We start from the raw sequence: 12,169 nt of genomic DNA, 5'->3' as shown, positions 1-12,169 counted from the left end.
GACCTCCAAGTTCCTTTTGCACAAAATTATGATTCAATAATCGAAAAGCGCTTGGTTTTAGTTACCTTTAATTTTCTGCTGCTTAGTTTACATTAGTGAGTTATTAACTAGTCTATTGTGAATTCAGAAATCATTGTTGAACAAAATAATTACCAAATTATGTACAAAATTATTAGCTTAATGCAATTTGTGATTGGTGACAATAATCATTAGTGTCTAATATGCTGTGGTGATTTCCATATCCTGTTCTCATATCCCCGGAGTGATTTTTCATTTTTTAATTTCCATTTCTACATTGTACTGATGACAAACAACATCTTCATGTCTGTAAACATCAGACACCCGGATCACACCTCATCTCATTTTCAGCTCCTGTTAACTTCACCTCAGAATCATTTATTTATATTGCAAATAAGGCCAGAACTACAAACAATACTGTTTTTACTCCAAGAAGACTAAACAGGTCAATACATTTGATAATCATGCAGCTGTGGGCATTTAGGTAAATGTAACAAAGAGAGGGTTTAAACTGGTCTGGATGGTGGCTGGACTCACAGCAGAAGTAAGGCAGATGCAGAAGTTAAAGAGAGAGCAAGTTAGTATTCAGGACAGGTATTAACATGGCATTGAGAGAATGCAAGAAAGCTGACAGGTAAGGCAGATGAACTCAGGGCAGGAATAACTGCATGAGAGATAAACACAAAATGCTGGAGTAACTCAGCGGGACAGGCAGCATCTCTGGATAAAAGGAATGGGTGACGTTTTGGGTCGAGACCCTTCTTCAGGCTGAGAGTCAGAGTAGAGGGAGACACAGAGATATGGACGGTACGGTGTGAAAACGAGACATCAAAGGGGACGTGGCTCAAGGAGAATGTGGAATCGACCATTGTTAGCTAGGGGAGGCTGACAACGAAGCATACAAAGATAAAATTTAACCAGGAGGACACTCAGACTGGTCAGAGAACTCAGTTGAGGGAGGGATGGAGAGAGAATGGAAGCAAGAGTTACCTGAAGTTAGGGACGTCAATATGGGACTACATGGGACTGAGATATTATAACTATTACAGAAATGTGGCTGACGGAGGGACAGGGCTGGCAGCTCAATGTACCACAGTAAGATTGCTACCTGAGGGATATAGATGAGGGCAAGAGAGGATTTTTGATCAGGGTGAACATTTCAATGATACTTCAAGAGGATAATCCTGGGAGTTTGTCCGCTGAGGCTACATAGGTGGAAATGGGAAATATGAAGGGATTCCTTGATCTCTGATAGGATTATATAATAGACCCCTAATTGTGAGAGGTAGAGCAGGGAATATGTAGGGAGATCATGCAATAGTAGGGTTGTAAGGGGTAGGCCATTTAGAACGGAGATGAGGAAGAACTTTTTCAGTCAGAGAGTGGTGAAGGTGTGGAATTCTCTGCCTCAGAAGGCAGTGGAGGCCAGTTCGTTGGATGCTTTCAAGAGAGAGCTGGATAGAGCTCTTAAGGATAGCGGAGTGAGGGGGTATGGGGAGAAGGCAGGAACGGGGTACTGATTGAGAGTGATCAGCCATGATCGCATTGAATGGCGGTGCTGGCTCGAAGGGCTGAATGGCCTACTCCTGCACCTATTGTCTATTGTCTATTGCAATAGTCAAGTCAAGTCAAGTCAATTTATTTGTATAGCACATTTAAAAACAACCCACGTTGACCAAAGTGCTGCACATCTGACTAGGAAAAAAAAGAAACATACAGTGGCAGGCATATAGTGGGGGGATTTAAAGTTTTACTTTCCAAATAACAATTGAGACTGTCATAATGCTATGGGCTTGGATGGAGTGGAATTTGTTAACATAGCGTCAACAGAGAGTGTCAAAATAGAACAGTGAAGCACAGAAACAGGCCCTTCGGGCCACAGTTGTGTTCAAGAAAATTATCTCAGACAATATGTACTAGAGAAGGGGCAAAACCAGACATCTTGTGTAGTGGGGCACTTTATGACCAGTGACCAAAATTCTATTAGTTTTTAAATAGTTTGGAAAAGGCAGGACTGATCCAAAAGTCAGTCCAAAATTGGGGCTTTGTGTAGGAAGGAACTGCACCTGCTGGTTTAAATCAAAGATATACGCAAAATGCTGGAGTAACTCAGCAGGACAGGCAGCATCTCTGGGGAAAAGGAACAGGTGATGTTTCGGATCGAGACCCTTCTTCAGACTAAGGGTCTTGATCCAGAATGTCACCCATGGCTTCTCTACAGAGATGCTGCCTGCCCCGCTGAGTTACTCCAGCATTTTGTGCCAACATTGGGGCTAGATGGCTTGAGATAGGAACTTTCTGAGGTTGATTGGGAGGGGCTATTTGGAGGTAAAGGGACATCTACTAAGTAGGAGGCTTTTAAGCATGAGGTAGCAAGAGCTTAAGGCCAGCATGTTCCTGTTGGAGTGAAGAACAAGGTTGGCAGGAGCAGGGAAAACGGAATGACAAGAGATATTGAGGAGATAAGAGATCAAGGAAAAAATAGAAGGCATCTGTCCGGTGTATGCAGCTGGGATCGAATGAATCCCTTGAGGAGAATAGGAGGTATAGGATTATAGAGTAGATTCACTCAAGAGTGAAATCAGGAGGTCAAAAAATGGGGATATGAGATTTGAAAGGAATTAAGGAAGAAGTTTTCTTCAAGACCTTTCTTAACTAATATACAAGATAACTGCCATCAGAGCTAAAATACATGAAATTAATGAAACTATTAGATATTCCCTCAGTTGACTAAAATTGTCTCTTCAAGTAAACTCTGTTGGGTGGAATATGATGAAGAGGCTTTGGCTTGAGCCATGATCATATTGAATGGCGGTGCAGGCTCGAAGGGCCGAATAGCCTACTCCTGCACCTATTTTCCATGTTTCATCACCAGCATCTATCATTTTAATAGGGAATAATTCTGAAGTAAACCATGTTGATCGAAACATTTAATCAGGAGTCTTTTTTTAATGGTGTATTTCACAAAGTAGTCGTCGTATGAAGGCACATCCAATTAAACACAAGATTGGCCACAGAAGCTCACCTAGGAAGATCTAATACAGTTTCCGCCTACTGCATTAGATGCATTACGGAAGCATTTTATCGATGATGATTTTGAGCTGAGATTTGCCGGCAGAACTCATTCAGACTCCCCATGCGTGGCTCGGTGAAAGCCAAGGCAATAAATCCGTTAATCCTTAAGCAGCACAAGCGGCCGCAGTCAATGAACTCTTGAAAGAAACGCTGATGCTATTTTTAAAACAGTGCAACGCATTCGTAACTGGAGACCGGGGCCAGTGGGTTCAGCTCCAGAGCATTCGGTGCTGTCACGGTTCAATCAGCTCCAGTTGGACCGAGATATGTGCTCTCATTTGCGGTGAGGCATTGCCAGCTGCCACTGGTAAAGGGCGTTAGCTGTTTGTGTCGCTAGTGGCTGCTGTGGGCATACAGTGCACACAGCTCCTGACATCAATCAGTGCGCAATACTAATTTAACACCGGCGGTGCGAAATTGGAGCTCGGTGCTCCAACCAATGACTGCAATTAACCCTGCACACCTTCAGAACGCCAACAGCGGCCCTCAGGGACCATCAGCCACTAACCGATTGCAGCTGATGACTGCAGCTATGATTCTACATGTATTTGGTGCTTTCCCGAGTTCTTTAGGTTTTGTTGGAGTTTTGTTTTCCAGAAGTGCTGAGGCAGGGACCAAAGGACGTTGTCTTGACTTCGACAGACAGCTGCTCCCAGGCAAGGGGCATCGATCAGCCCAGCCCTGGAGTTGGGAGAGTGAGCAGATGGTGTGCAGGGCTGGCTGGCAGTAAGGGAGTGGAGGAGGAGGAGGAGGGAAATATGATAAGGTGATGCCATTTTACTGTTTTAATTTTAGTTTTAGAGACACAGCGCAGAAACGGGGCCCTTCGGCCCACCGAGTCCATGCCGACCAGCAATCCCTGCACACTAACACTATCCTACACACACTAGGGACAATTTACATTTATACCAAGCCAATTAACCTACAAACCTGTACGTCGTTGGAGTGTGGGGGTAAACTTCGGGTGCTTGTCCGTACGGCGTTTGTACGTTCTCCCCGTGACCTGCGTGGGTTTTCTCCGAGATCTTCAGTTTCCTCCCACACTCCAAAGACGAACAGGTTTGTAGGTTAATTGATTTGGTATAAATGTAAAATTGTACCTGGAGTGTGTGGGGTAGTGTTGATGTCCAGTGATCGCTGGTCGGTGCGGACTCGGTGGGATGAAGGGCCTGTTTCCATGCCGCATCTCCAAACTAAACTAAACTAAACTAAACTAAGTTGATGGTGAACTGCCTTTTTAAGCTACTCCAGTCCCACTGGTAACGGTCATTCGACAGTGCTGCTGGGTTGGGAGATCTCGAATTTACATTTAGTGATGATGGAACCATGATATATATTCCATGTCCGGAATGTGTGTGACCTTGGAATGGAACTTCTCCAGTCTGAAGAAGGCAGGGCTGTTTTTACAGCATTATGGGCCCCCGGGCAAAGCAGTGTACTGGGGCCCCTACCGTTACTCTCCCCCACCCCCCTTTCCCTACCAGCCCCCCCCCCCCCCTGTCGTGCCGGCGAAAAGCACTTACCGAAAAGCACTTAGCGATGGACTTAGGGTGCTACATTGTTGCGAAAAGCACTTACAGATCGCTGTGAGAAGCACTTAGTGACCGAAAATGTTGCGAAAAAAGCACTTATTGAAACTACATTTTTAAAGCAGTATTTATTTATTGCAAGTCACTTAACATACACAGATCAGCATGGGGCCCCTATGCTCGTGGGCCCCCGGGCAAGTGCCCATCAGGCCCATGCGTTAAGACGGCCCTGGAAGAAGGGTCTCGACCCGAAACTTCACCCATTCCTCGTCTCCAGAGTTGCTGCCTGTTCCACTGAGTTACTCCAGCTTTTTGTGTCTATCTTTGGAATGGATCCTGTGAGTGGTGGTAATTCCAAGCGCCTGAAGCCCTTGTCCATTTTGCTGTTAGAGATTGGGAGGTGATATACACCGATGAGCCAAAACATTATGACCACCTGCCTAATATGCTGTTGGTCCTCCGTGTGCAGCCCCATACGCAGCAGGGTGCGATGCACTGTGTATTGTGACACATTCCTCCCATGACCACCATTAACTTTTTCTGCGACTTGTGCCACAGTAGACCTTCTGTTGGTTTGGACCAGACAGGATAGCCTTCGTTGCCCTCATGCATGGATGAGCCTTGGGCGCCCAACACCCTGTCGCCAGTTTGTGGTTTGTCTCTCCTCGGACCACTGCCGGTAGTTACTCACCACTGCTGACCGGGAGCACCCCACAAGCCTTGCCATTTCAGAGATGCTCTGACCCAGTTGCCTGGCCATAACAATTTGGCCCTTGTCAAAGTCGCTCAGGTCTTTACTCCTGCCCGTTTCTCCTGCACCCAGCACATCAACTTCAAGAACTGACTGTTCACTTGCTGCCTAATATATTCCACCCCTTGACAGGTGTCATTGTAACAAGATAATCAATGTTCACTTCGCCTGTCCGTGGTCATAATGTTTTGGCTAATCGGTGTATGAGTGTTCTCAATTAATTACTGTAATATGTTTTGTGCATGGTATACACTGAAGGCACAGTGCCATGTGACTGCAGCTGGGCTGAATGTTTAGGGCAGTTGATGGAGGACCAGTCAAGTGGGCTGCTTGGTCCAGAATGGGATTGAGCTTCTCGAGAGTTGTTGGAGCTACATCCATCCAAGCAAGCAGAAGGTACTGTTTCATGCTCTTGACTTATGCCATGTGCATGGTGCAAAGGCTTTGGAAAGTGAGCCACTTGCGGCAGGGTATTCAGCCTCTGATCTATTGCCAGCTACGAGTTGATCCAGTTAAAGTTCTGGTCAGTGGTGACCCCAGGTCGTTGATCAAGGAATACTCATTAATAATAATAAGGGCGTCACGGTGTCGTAGCAGCTGAGGCGCCGGAGACCCGGGTTCGATCCCGATTACGGGCGCCGTCTGTACAGCGTTTGTACGTTCGCCCCGTGACCTGCGTGGGTTTTCTCCGAGATCTTTGGTATGTAGGTAAAATTGGCTTGGTGAATGCAAAAATTGCCCCTGGTGTGTGTAGGATAGTGTTAATATGCGGGGATCGCTGGTCTGCGCGGATCCGGTGGGCCGAAGGGCCTGTTTCCGCTCTAGATCTGTATCTCTAAATTAAACTAATAATGCTGCTGAATGTCATGGGGAAGTTGGACTCTTTCTTGTTGGAGATGGTTAACCCCTGGCACTTTTTGACTTGAATGCTACTTGTATGCTTAGGAAGGAACTGCAGATGCTGGTTTATACCAAAGGTAGACACAAAATGCTGGAGTAACTCAGTGATTAAGGCAGCATCTCGTGAGAAAAAGAATAGGTGACATTTCAGGTCTAAAGATGGGTTATGACCCGAAACATCATCCATTCTTTCCCTCCAGAGATGCTGCCTGACCCGTTGAGTTACTCCAGCATTTTGTGCCTAATGCTTAAATGTTGTCTAGGATTTAAAGCAGGCAGGCATGGACTAGTTAATTTCTTGTAGAGTTGCAAATAGAATTAATCATTGTGCAGTCATTGGTGAAACATCATTATCTCTGTGTTTGAATTTACAATGGATGATCATTGACAAGATAACTAAAGATGGCTGTGCCCAGGAATGTGTCCATAGAAATTATTGCAGTGATGTCTTGTGGTTGGAACAATTCACTTCCAGCACCCATGGCCACCTTCCTTTGTGCAAAGTATAACACCAGCCATTTGATTTTTAATCCCTGGATAGACCAATTTTGTTGGGGGTCTTTGATGCAATACTAGGCAAAATATTGCCATGACAACAAAGACAAGCTGTGACCCCTAGTTCTGGACTTCCCCAACATCGGGAACAATCTTCCCGCATCTAGCCTCTCCATCCCCTTAAGAATTTTATATGTTTCTATAATATCCCCCCTCAGTCTTCTAAATTCCAGCGAATATAAGCCGAGTCTATCCAGTCTCTCTTCATTTGAAAGTCCTGTCACCAGATTGATCCCTGCGATGGCAGGACTTTCATATGAAGAGAGACTGGATAGACTAGGCTTATACTCGCTGGAATTTAGAAGACTAAGGGGGGATCTTATAGAAACTTAAAATTCTTAAGGGGTTGGAGAGGCTAGATGCGGGAAGATTGTTCCCGATGTTGGGGAAGTCCAGAACCAGGGGTCACAGCTTAAGAATGAGGGGGAAGTCTTTCAGGACCGAGATGAGAAAACATTTCTTCACACAGAGAGTGGTGAGTCTGTGGAATTCTCTCCCACAGAAGGTAGTTGAGGCCAGTTCATTGGCTATATTTAAGAAGGAGTTAGATGTGGCCCTTGTGGCTAAAGGGATCAGGGGGTATGGAGAGAAGGCAGGTACAGGTTACTGAGCTGGATGATCAGCCATGATCATATTGAATGGCGGTGCAGGCTCGAAGGGCCGAATGGCCTACTCCTGCACCTATTTTCTATGTTTCTATGTTCACATCTCACCTCTGCAATTTTGCTCTTTCTGCTGCCAACAGAGTGGTCGCAGCAGAATTAGACACGTGAGCAGGTCATTGGTGAAATCGTGCTATTGATTTCAAGATTTCAAGATTTCAATATCAATTTATTGGCACATGTACCAATTGAGGTAGTGAAATTTGAGTTACCATACAGTCATACTAAGTGAAAAGCAACAAGACACACAGCCACATAAAATAAAATTTAACATAAACATCCACATTCCTCACTGTGATGGAAGGTAATAAAGTCCAATCACCTTCCTCTTTGTTCACTGCCGATGGTCCGAAGCCTTGTTGGTGACATCATCCTTACAATTGTTGATGGTTTGGAGGAGGTCCATGTGCAGTAATTACCTGGAGATAGACACCAAAACCTGGAGTAACTCAGCAGGTTGGACTGCAGCATCTTCTGGAGAAAAGGAATAGGTGACGTTTTGGGTCGAGATCTTCCTACACAGTAATTATCTGGATTGGGTTTGTGCTGCTTTTTGGGAGCAGGCCAATTTTCTCTATATATTCGAGCAGATGATAGTGTTGGAACAGTTTGTCTAGAGGAAAAGATAGTCATGGAACGGTGGTCTGCAGTACTATAGCTTGGATGTTCTCTGGTCCCATAGCCTCTGGTGCACCCAGAACACTCTGATGTTTCTTGGTATCACACAGTGCTTCTAATTTGCTGCAGAATGACTTATGTGATCTCACTAAATTGGCTAAAAGAAATTTCACCTTGGTCACATGTACCAAATACTAGGAAATGAATGTTGAACTCTCATGTTCAAATCTCAGTCTATTGGAGACATGGAATAATGTTAGAAACATAGAAAATATGTGCAGGAGGAGGCCATTTGGCCCTTCGAGCCAATTCATTGTGATCATGGCTGATCATTCACAATCAGTAACCCGTGCTTGCCTTCTCCCGATATCCCTTGATTCTACTAGCTCCTAGAGCTCTATCTAACTCTCTTTTAAATTCATCCAGTGAATTGGCCTCCTCTGCCTTCTGTGGCAGAGAATTCCACAAATTCCCAACTCTCTGGGTGAAAAAGTTTCTTCTCACCCCAGTTTTAAATGGTCTCCCCTTTATTCTTAGGCTCTGGCCCCTGGTTCTAGACTCCCTCAACATTGGGAACATTTTTCCTGCATCTAGATTGTCCAGTCCTTTTATAATTTTATACGTCTCTATAAGATTCCCTCTCATCCTTGTATAGAAGGTCATATGGCCCAGCTCTTGGTGAGGGTAATCTAATTAACGAGCCAACATAGATTGCTTCTCAGTGTTCTCTTATAATTCATCAGTAAATTGCGTGAAGAGCAACAGACTCCAATAGTAACTCACAAATTGATTGCATTCATGTTGACAGTTATTAATGGTAGCAGCTCTGTGCAGTGACAAGTGACCACTGAAATCTGCTGTTCTTCACACAGTGCATGGGAACAGTCTACTGATTATTCAAAGGCGTTTGCAATTGTAAAGATCCAAGACAGAAGATCAGAAGCAGAATAAGATGGATGGAATATGAGTCTTTTGATGCTGAGAAGCACAATGTAATGTGTTTAGGCCTGAAGGGATTAAAAGTACCATTGGCAAATTTGCAGATGATACAAAGCTGGGTGGTAGTGTGAACTGTGAGGAAGATGCTATGAGGTTGCAGGGTGACTTGGACAGGTTGTGTGAGTGGGCGGATGCATGGCAGATGCAGTTTAATGTGGATGAGTGTGAGGTTATCCACTTTGGTGGTAAGAATAGGAAGGCAGAGTATTATCTGAATGGTGTCAAGTTAGGAACAGGGGACGTACAACGAGAACTGGGTGTCCTAGTGCATCAGTCACTGAAAGGAAGCATGCAGGTACAGCAGGCAGTGAAGAAAGCCAATGGAATGTTGGCCTTCATAACAAGAGGAGTTGAGTATAGGACCAAAGAGGTCCTTCTGCAGTTGCACAGGGCGCTAGTGAGACTGCACCTAGAGTACTGTGTGCAGTTTTGGTCTCCAAATTTGAGGAAGGATATTCTTGCTATTGAGGGCGTGCAGCGTAGGTTTACTAGGTTAATTCCCGGAATGGCGGGACTATCATATGTTGAAAGACTGGAGTGACTAGGCTTGTATACACTGGAATTTAGAAGGATGAGAGGAGATTTTATCGAAACGTATAAGATTATTAAAGGGTTGGACACGTTAGAGGCAGGAAACATGTTCCCAATGTTGGGGGAGTCCAGAACAAGGGGCCACAGTTTAAGAATAAGGGGTAGGCCATTTAGAACGGAGATGAGGAAAAGCTTTTTCAGTCAGAGAGTTGTGAATCTGTGGAATTCTCTGCCTCAGAAGGCAATGGAGGCCATTTCTCTGAATGCATTCAAGAGAGAGCTGGATAGAGCTCTTAAGGATAGCGGATTGAGGGGGTATGGGGAGAAGGCAGGAACGGGGTCCTGATTGAGAATGATCAGCCATGATCTCATTGAATGGCGGTGCTAGCTCGAAGGGCCGAATGGCCTCCTCCTGCACCTATTGTCTATTGTCACGTGTGGCTGCGCCTAACGGCTGCGGCTCTCTGGCAGTCTGTCTGTACTTTTTCCTTTTTTTTTGTTTTGTGTGTCGGTGTTGGGTTGGTTTTTGTTTCTGTTTTTGGCTGTGTATGTGTGTGGGGGGGGTGGTGGGTGGTGGGGTGGGGTGGGGGAAACCTTTCTTTTATTAGGTCTCTTCCCCGGGGCGCAGCTTGGCCGGGGGGCCTTCCATCGCCCGCGGGGCCTTCCATCGCCCGGCGCGGCTCGGCCGCTGGACTTAGCATCGCCGGCGCGGCTCGGCCGCGGGACCTAACAGAGCCCGGCGCGGCTCTGCCGCAGGGCCTTCCATCGCACGGTGCGGCCGCGGGACGTCTCAGCGCTCGGTGCGGCTCGGCCGCAGGGCCTTCCATCGCCCGGCGCGGCTCGGGCGCGGAACGATTCAGCGCCCGGCGCGGCCGCGGGGCCTTCCATCGCCCGGTGCGGCTCGGCCGCGGGGCCTTCAATCGCCCGGCACGGCTCGGCCGCTGGACTTAACATCGCCGGTGCGGCTCGGCCGCGGGACGTTTCAGTGCCCGGTGCGGCTCGGCCGCGGGGCCTTCCATCCCCTTGCGGGGGCTGTGGGTGTCGGTCGCCTCGTTAGGGGTCGAGCTGCCTGTCCGTGGGCGTGGGGGGGAAGAGAGTGGAAGTTTTGTTGCCTTCCATCACAGTGAGGGGGTGTTTGGACTCACTGTGATGGATGTTTGTCTTGGCGTCGTGTGTCCTGTGTACTTTTTTCTTTTTTTTTGTTGTGTTTTGTGACTGCTGTAATTTCGTTCGGTACTTGTACCGAATGACAATAAAGTTCTATACTATACTGTACTAAATAATTCCAAATAGCTACAGCCAAGCAGGACCCTTGGTTCACAGCCGATAAGCCAGCACTGTAGCAAGAGTGAATAAATGGCAATGGAAGGATGTGAATAAGTTGAGGAAGATCTACAAGAATCTTGCCTGGACTGGAGAGCTTGAGTTATAGGAGAGATTGGAACTTTATTCCCCAAGTGAAGGCAGGCCTTTGAGGTAATCTGATAGAGGTTTATAAAAATGATGAGGGGCATAGATAGGCTTGATAGTCGGAGTCTTTTTCCCACGGTTGGGGAGTCTAAAATTAGAGGGCACAAGCTTAAGATGTGAAGAAATAGATTTAAAGGGGATCTGCTGGGCAAATTTTTCATCCAGACGGTGATGGGTATATATATTTTTTAGATTTTAGAGATACAGCGCGGAAACAGGCCCTTCGGCCCACCGAGTTCGTGCCGCCCAGCAATCCCCGCACATTAACACTATCTTACACACACTAGGGACAATTTTTACATTTAAGATGAAGTAGTCAATGCAGGTACAACTACAACATTTAAGCAACATTTGGACAGGTACAAGGACAGGGAATGTTTAGAGGGAAATGGGCCAAATACAATCAAGTAGGTTTAATTTAGTTTAGAGATACAGCGGGGAAACAGGCCCCTCGGCCCACCGAGTCCGCGCCGACCAGCGATCCCCGCACACTTTCACTATCCTACACACACTAGGAACAATTTTACAGCTATAGTACAAAGCAAATTTACAGAAAACTCTGCTTTAAGTGTCGAATTGGTCAGGAGGACACATTATTGGCAACAAACATGAACGTCTTTGGAGTGTGGGAGGAAACCAGAGCACCCGGGGAAACCCCAGGTGGTCACGGTGAGAAGGTACAACCTCCGTACAGACAGCACCCGTAGTCAGGATTGAACCCGAGTCTCTGGCGCTGTGAGGCAGCAGTTCCACCTCTGCGCCACCGTGCTGCTCTTAGCTTAGACAGGATTTTGGTTGGCATGGATAAGTTGGATCGAACAGTTTATTTCCATGCTGCAAGACTCGGTGAATCAATGGATAGGATGCATTATCATAATGCAATAGGAGACCAGCAATCCAAAATCATGGGACCAAGCAGCATTCAGATCACACATAAATTTGGATGTAATTTAAAAAATGTTATTAATATGTTATATTATGTTACTCAAGTTAATAAATACTATGAAACCATACATTTAAAAAAAAATTATTGGACCTGTATTTTTGATTTATTAGTATCA

Source organism: Rhinoraja longicauda, chromosome 8, assembly GCF_053455715.1.
Source record: "Rhinoraja longicauda isolate Sanriku21f chromosome 8, sRhiLon1.1, whole genome shotgun sequence".
In the NCBI taxonomy this organism is placed as follows: domain Eukaryota; kingdom Metazoa; phylum Chordata; class Chondrichthyes; order Rajiformes; family Arhynchobatidae; genus Rhinoraja; species Rhinoraja longicauda.
The sequence above is the reverse complement of the archived record's forward strand: the minus strand, read 5'-3'. Positions refer to the sequence as shown.